Here is an 8335-nt window from a genome sequence, read left to right as displayed (position 1 = left end):
CGAATCAAATCACACTCCGGTAAAGAAGGAAGATTGAGGCAGCAAAAGTTTGTGTGCGTTGTGTGTGGACGTTTTACGTGAAAGGGTTTTGAGGAAGAAGGTCGTCTAAGGTGGTTGTCTTCCTTGCATGGGATTTTTTCTATTATATTATGTACATATACTTATATATATTTATATATAATTATGTATTAAAAAGTTTGCGGAATTTTATCGGGAATAATGTTGTATTTTGCAATATTTTCTCATTCCTTCGAAGGTTATTTTACTTTCCTTTTTAGTAGGCCTAAAATGCATTAATGTGTATCAGGCAAGGAATGTTTATTCATGACAGTTGTAGGTGGTATTGTTTTTTTCTATATGATTGCATGGGTTGTATAGGTTTTGTGGACTACCTGCATGTATTAATCGTGGCGGCTGTACTGTTGTATAATTTTCTTTAATGAATGAACTAACGGAAAGTTTTTTTTTAATGTAGTGTAATTATGTGATATTTTCAATTACAATTCTATTTGTCAACTATTGGAACTTTATTGTATTTATATGTATTTTATTTTCTCAATTTCTTTATAATTGGCCAAATATCATTATTTTTTATTGCATAACGTGCACATAGCAGCCCAATCATTTATTGGGTGTTTTACCTGTTGAACTTAATCTATAATTTAGTATAAAAAGCCTATCACATACAAAGTTAATGTTGTATCTGAAATGTGAAGTGATGTATTCATTGTTAATTGTGCATTATCCTAAAATATATCACTAACACGCCATAAATAATGCGCGTTTCCAAAGCACCCTTCACAAATCACTGCACGCAATGATGAGAAGGTGGACATTATTGGTGGCATACGACAGGCTTCAAGTCCGTTTCTATATAAATGGACAGTTCGCAGTCAGAATCTGAAAAGATGTGAACATTTATTCCCATACCCTATTCACCATCCTTATCCTTCTTTCCACTTCAACCATAGGCGTCTGTGCCGAACTTGAGAAAATGCCTCATCGTTAATATAAAATGGGTTAGTCGCGCTATTTTTATACTCGTACCTGGACGAAGAAGGTGGACAATGCATTTTGTACCTACCTGCACATCCATGCCATAATGGGTAGCCCACAGACAAACCCACTACGCCCTCTAAACTCTGCATTCTGAAACGCAATGTATGCTGTCAACGAATGCGCCCGGCGCTCCTGGTCTTACGATTTCTTCAGATTCAGACTCAGGTTGTTAGGTTTGCGACACGACACTTTTGGGAAACTGCTTGAGGAACCTAATATCAAATGGAATGAAGAGGCCAACCGGATGTTTGGAACTAAAGAAGATTGGAGTAGAATTATACGGGTATGGCATTTTTTCTTTGCATTTTGTGCCCACTTTTTATGTACGCAGGTGCATTTGCACTCTTACAAAACACTAAGAGATGCAGGAGAATCCCTTCGCCAAGGCGTATTACTACTTCGGTGAGCTAAAATGGGAGCAGCTTCAGGAGATCTTTGGTGGTCGAGTTGGCCCGCCGTACAGCGAGACAAGCGAGGAACTTGGTAACTTTAGTTTTGATGGGTCGAACAACTCAGCATGCAGTTCTTGGGGTGAAACCAGATGAGGAGCCAGAGGTGATTGATCTAGTTACCAATAAGGATGAAAGCTGATTGTATTGTGTGCGATGTTGGACATAAAGGTTTCTCTTTTTGGGTTAGCAAATGAAGGAGACTTGAAAATTTTTTCCCTTGACTGATGACGGTCGACATGCTTCTGTATTTCGTTTGTTTTTATTTTTCTTTTTAAGTTTATGTTAAAAAATATGAATGAATAGTGGTTTTACATTTCTGCAAGTGCGCATGGCCAAACTATTGTAATCCGTTGTTCATTTGATAATTTTGTCGGCCGATTTTCTATTATTAATAAGCCAACAAATTAAATGACTAATTATACGTAAGAAATGGATTTAACCCAAATTAAATGAGTTAATACATGTATGTAATCTACTTATACTGGCAAGATGTAACAAAAAAAATAAATTTTCACTACATTTTAAAAACTGGACTTCTTTTTTTCCATAGCCATTGTAAATCGTAGCAGAAGGTATATGTAATAAAGCCTTAATTGGGGGTTGACTGTAGCACATATCAGACAAGACAACACACACAGTCATTTAAGGCATAAAAATTGTGAAACCTACCACTGACCCAACGAAAGTGCATTCAACCAATTTTAATTTACAAAGCACGCGCAGGGTGCCATAAATTGTGGCGTGTACTAGGACTCGTTATCTATAAATGCACCCTTCCAAGTTTCGTAAACATCTCCTATGCATTCTTTCAACTTCTGTGTCAACTTCTACGAAATCCTAATTCCCCAACCCTCTTTCCTTAGGTCAAGCCCGTTTTTTCTTCATTACTAATCGATCGACGGGAGGAAATGCCGAGAAGGAAAAGACCCATGGGACAGGGACGATACCTCTACAGTAGAACTTGGACAAAGGATGTGGACGATGTGTTTGTTGATGCCCTCTCGTTCATGGCTGCCAGAGGAAGAAACCAGTCAAATCGACGTCAGAGCGATCTCCCCTCGTTGAACTTCTGTGACGCCCCAAAGATTATAATACATAATTGAGGGATTAATTGATAATTTTTTATGAAATTTAGTTAATTAGTAAATAAATTATGGGCCATAGTTGAAATATAATAAAACTTGAACAGGTCAAATTGGAGCTCGTTATAATATTTGGGGGCAACTTATATTAATTAAGAAAATTCAGGGAGGACGTAATGGGTATTTTGAGAAAAGTTAAATTAAATAAATAAAATAATAAAAATAATAATAATAATAGTATATATATATGTGAATAATATATATATATATGAGAGAGAAAGAGGGAATTGAGGGTCCCACCTCCCACCGCTTCACTCTCTCTCTCTTTCTTCTTTTTGTTTTTATTGTTGTTCTTGGTACATACACACACAAATACACACAACACACGTGTACACACAATCTCGGAAAGGAAAAAAAGGGAAGAAGGAACAGAGGTACGGGTTATCATTTTAATTTTTATTTAATTATATAATTATATTATTTAATTAGTCCATTTATTAAATGCTGTTTATATTGAGCGATGTATCATTTAACCGGAATATTTTACGAGTTTGGCTATTTAAAATATTATTGAATTAAATATTAAATCAGATATAAAAATAATATCGTTGGTTAATTAGATTATTAAATTCATTATATTTGAATATTGCTATAGCTAATCTATACAATTTAATCAGAATTATTAGCCAAATACGCAATTCTATGTATTATTGTGTAATTAAATTGTATAGTAGCGAGAAATTAATAGAAAATTCATATAAATACACCGAAAGTTATATTTAATAAATGGTATGTTAATAAAGAGGAAAAACGAAGATTTGTACTTCGATAGAAATGAAATACTGAAGAATTATAGAAATTGTACAAATAATATTTAATATTATATTTAAAAGAAATTACGATATTCTCGATATATTAACTGTATGTGGTAGAATTCATTATAGGATACGTGGGTAAAGTGATAAGACCGAACCACTACCTATTGAATAGATAAAGATGTTGTAAGGTCGAGGTAAGTAAATAATTAGTATTATCTATATATGTCCCCTTTATTTGTGATTTTATTGTTATATGAATTTTTGATTCATGCTGACATTGATTTATCTGAAAGTATATGAGTGATGAAATGGTTTGAATGATTGACGATATTGTGTACGTGGAATGAGAAAATACATTGAAATATTATGTTTGTTGTTTGATGTGTTGTGGATGTCTAAAAATGAGAATATATGGATATACTATTTTATGTTACTAGTTGCTTACGAGAATGGTGATATGTGAAAATGAGGAAGTGGTGGAAATTGAATATATATTGTAGCGTGAATACCCCTTGATGTGTTGAAAAGCCTATAAGGCGAAATGAAATGAAAAGAGCTTTGATGCGATATGAGAAAGAAATGAAATGAAAAGAGCTTTGATGCGATATGAAAAAGATGTGATATGAAAAGAGTGATGCTGCGATATAAAAGAGTTATGATGCGAAATAAAAGAGCTATGATGCGAATTGAAAGAGCTATGATGCGAAATGGGATTGATGAGCCGGCTGTCAAGGGGATTCACTTGAATTTATATAATGGTGAGAATGAGTTGATGGGAAAAACACAATATCACCTTCTGGTAAGCAAACTAGGAAAAAAAAATGGAGTTTGGTTGATTGTCTTATTATGAGATAGTCATGTGGTATAATAAAGCTGATTATGTTGGAATTAAATTGATTGTATTCCATATGTGTTGCTTGTTTATCTTGTTTGGGTTGTGTTTGATATGCATATATAGATAGGGCTGGTTATTTACTTGCTGAGTTGCAAGCTCATTCCTCTGCTGACATTTTCTTTCAGGAGTAGACTTTGAGGTGTTTGACTGTTGAAAAATAGGTCTATGCGCTATACTCAGGCAGGTCAGGCCAGTATGCTGTTTTCTCCTTTTTGTCAGTTAGAGTACAAATCACAATTTGTTGTATAGAGAGAACGTAAGTGTGGAGATTACTTATGATGGACTACTTGTGGTGTTTGATGTGCATATATGATATTGTAGGTTGATTACGCTTGTTATGACGTTGGGGTTATGTATACATATGGATTAAATTATTTTGTGCATTTATATTTATAAACACAGGGATTACTATAAGTATAACTTTTAGGGTAGATATAGCCCTTGTAGCAAAGGGGGTGCTACATTAGGTGGTATCAGAGCAAGGATTAGATTTCCTAGGGATAGTAGATGAAATGTAATATTATACGTGAGGTATATACTAGGAATCTACTCACATGTGTGTATTTCATATAAGATGGAAGCGTCAAGGGACAACGCTGCTGGCCCAACTGAGTCATTAGAGTCTGTGCAGGGTCATGATTCTGGATGAGAACATCAGGGGTTAGAATCCCAAAATAGAAATGCCCCACAACCAGAAATAAATCCCTTTATGCAACAGTTCCTAGAAATAATGCAGAGAATGGCTCCATCGCCACAATCACAACCACATGATGCAGTTATTGATAAAAATTAAGAAATAGTAAGGAGACAGGGGGCAAAGGTATTTGCCGGTACAACTGACCCTGCTGAAGCAGAAGAATGGCTGAGAAATACGGAAAGGGTGTTGGACAGAATCGAGTTTACTTCTGAGCAAAAATTGAGGTATGTTGTGTCCTTATTAGAAAAAGATGCCTTAGATTGGTGGGAAACAGTCCCAGGGAGCAGGCACCGACCTGCCACTTTGACTTGGAATGACTTTTTGAAAGAATTTGCTGACAAATATACTCCACTGGTCTACAGAAATCGTAAGAAAGTTGAATTCCTTGAATTAAAGCAGAATGAGTTATTTGTTGCTGAATATGAACTACAATTTGTGAGATTGTCAAAATATGCCACAGAAGAAGTGAGTACCGATGAATTAAGAAGAGACAGATTTGAAAGGGGGTTGAGACTTGAGATTCGGGAGAAAATAACAATCAAACCTCTAACTTATAGTGTGCTGCTAGAAGCGGCACTGAGGGCAAAAGAGACGTCAAATGAAAGGAGTTCTACTGAAGCTAAACGCAAAGAAAATGATAGATAACATGAATCCTACACCAAGACAAAGTGGTGTAGATTCCTTTAGGGGTTTTGGCTCACAGAGAGGTTGGTTTAGAGGCCAAGGAGTAGGTCAGACTAGTAGGTCTCCTTCAGTGTTTTCGAGTAGAGGTGGCCCTACTTCGGTTGGATTTGGAGGGAGACAAGGTCCAGCCAGATCGTTCAGTGGAAGATTTATTCCCTCTTGTGCTAACTGCAGTAGGAGACACACTAGTGAATGTTGAGGAGCTCAACCAATTGTATGTTATCGTTGCCATCAACCTGGACACATTATGAGGGATTGTCCCACATGGAGGGATAATTTCATAAGATCTCAGACTTCAGAGTTTAGCAGTGTGGGGGAAAACTCACAACGGGCAGGTACGAGCAGAGGACGAGTAGAGGTCGTCGAGGTAGAGGAGTTGAGAATGGAAATTAAGAAATAAAGAAATACCTATGGTGAAGGTCAAATGGAGTCATCACTCTCCAAGAGAAGCCACCTGGGAAGTTGAGGAGAACATGAGAGAGAAATACCCATATTTATTCCCTAAGCCGGTAAGTTAGTTAAATTTTGAGGACAAAATTTTTATTAGGAGGGGAGAATGCTACATTCCCCTTCGCTACAACTTCGCTGCAGATGAGGTAAACAGTTACACCGGAAAAAACTGGCACTTGTATTTATTCAAAGAAAAATTACGGGTACTAAGGGTTCAGTATCACACATTCCATAAAGTACTTGCCGATGGATCCATCTCCTGGAATGAGAACACGAACAGGATGCTCGGCAAGTGGAAGGAATGGAACAGAATAATACGGGTATGAGTCTGTGAATTCCAAACCTTTACCTTTTCATATGGACAACATATACAATCGTCTACCCAATATGCTGATTTAATATTCGTACTAGTACAACGCAGGAAAAACCTTTTGCCAAGGCATATTACTATTGTGGCGAACGAAAGTGGGATCAGATGAAGGAGATATTCGGGGGAGGCGACGTCCTTTCATCGAGTGAAGACACTGCACGACTGTACGAGTCCACTGATGATGAATAGGACGGCACTGCGTACGGGTGCCATGAAGAGGAATGTTTGTAGGTACTCAATCCCCGTACACAATCGGAGGACGAGTAATCATGTTCCGTAAAAAAGTATGGATGGATATTTCATCTTGTTTTGGTCAGATGACAATGGTTGGAAGTAGTTTGTGATTGGTCTCTGTTCATCTTTTAGTTGCCGTTTTCGACAGTACGTACTTTTGTAGCAGACCATTTAAAATTTTTATTAAGTTTGTGCTATTTTTAATGAGGCTTAAGGCATCAAGTTTGTATGTATGTTGTAATATTGAACCTTATAGAAGCGGACATGTTGTTTGTCTCTAACGTGCAAGACGAGCTCGTGCATAATATCAGGATATTAAGCAACAATTTCTTCCGTTCATATATAATTTGATGTGTATTTCGAAAGTAACACGTGAAAAAAAGTATGCATTATATTAGACATACAGTAGAAGAAGAAATATTTAACCATCAGACAAATAACCCACTTCAAAATGACGATGTTGTATGGACCAAACATTCCAAACCAATACCTAAGCCATACGTATGATTAGCAGCAATTTTTGCATATTGTTACGTAGAAATATGAACAAAAAGTAAAGCCTTCACCATTTCGAATATGTTTTGCCCTTAAATCTTACCTGCTAGCCTTCACTCTAGAATCCTTCGACAAAGCAAGAAAAAGCTCTATTTCCTTTGGGTCATTAACAAGTCTGTTTGCAACAATGAGGTGTTCATTCTCGTCAAATAAGTCAAGCTCTCTAACTTGTTCCCAGATCATCGCGCGATGTTCGGGGTGACCAAATTCGCTTTGAAGGACCCTCGTCAGCGTTGCCAAACGCGTGTTCGCTGACTCGCAAAATGTAGATACCATTTCAATCAACTTTGAAATCTCAAAGCCTGCGTCGGTTCTCTTGCGTTTTCCTGATGAAGTGCTACCCGCCCGTTTCGCAGCACTAGATGAATTCGTTACGGGATCCACGTTTGCATTGAACGAGCACAAAGGGTCTTCATCCAACCCGACTACACCTAATCTAGATTCCATTCAGCGTTCGGTAAGTTGCATTCTTACGTGTCGGCAATCTCCTCATCTCTAACATCATTTGCATCCTTGAATGGATCCGCGCTACGGTCACCCGTCACACGGTCCTTGCCAAATATTTCTCGCCATGCACTGAAAAAAGGCCATGTCTTATACCGCATTCCCTTTGCGTAGGGATCCATCTACAACATCAAATAAAGGAAGGTGAAAATAGTTCATAAGTAAAACACATGTTTTGGTTTAATTTTCGAAAATCATTGAAAGTGTGGTTTAATACCTTCACGTAATCGTCCCAAGCATTGTCGTCTTCCACCGTGACCATATTCCGGTTGTCATCCCAACCCAATCCTGACCGCGTCAGCATGGTAGTTAGCGTCGAATATTGCTTCTTCCATACATGCAACTTGGAAGTAATATATGGTTCAGCATTGATGTCAGCATTTGAAAAACTCTTTGCAATGTACGCCTCTAGTTGAGTTAGATAACCATTCCTAAACCCATTCTCGCATTTTCAGCCTGTCACTACCAGATTCTTAAGTCCTGCTACTAGACATTCTTTTTCGAGAATCATCCACATTCGACGATTTAATAGCTT

The 8335-nt window shown here is 37.2% G+C and overlaps 1 pseudogene; it reads right to left on the bottom strand.

Annotated features, from left to right (window-relative positions):
• Window positions 1–7766: 7766 nt before the first annotated feature.
• On the bottom strand, window positions 7767–8317 carry LOC148787702 (uncharacterized; annotated as a pseudogene).
• Between the last annotated feature and the right edge of the window lie 18 nt (window positions 8318–8335).

Source organism: Sesamum indicum, linkage group LG6 (genome assembly GCF_026168435.1).
Source record: "Sesamum indicum cultivar Baizhima isolate 11 linkage group LG6, ASM2616843v1, whole genome shotgun sequence".
Taxonomy (NCBI): Eukaryota; Viridiplantae; Streptophyta; class Magnoliopsida; order Lamiales; family Pedaliaceae; genus Sesamum; species Sesamum indicum.
This window is presented reverse-complemented; position numbering and strand designations above follow the sequence as displayed.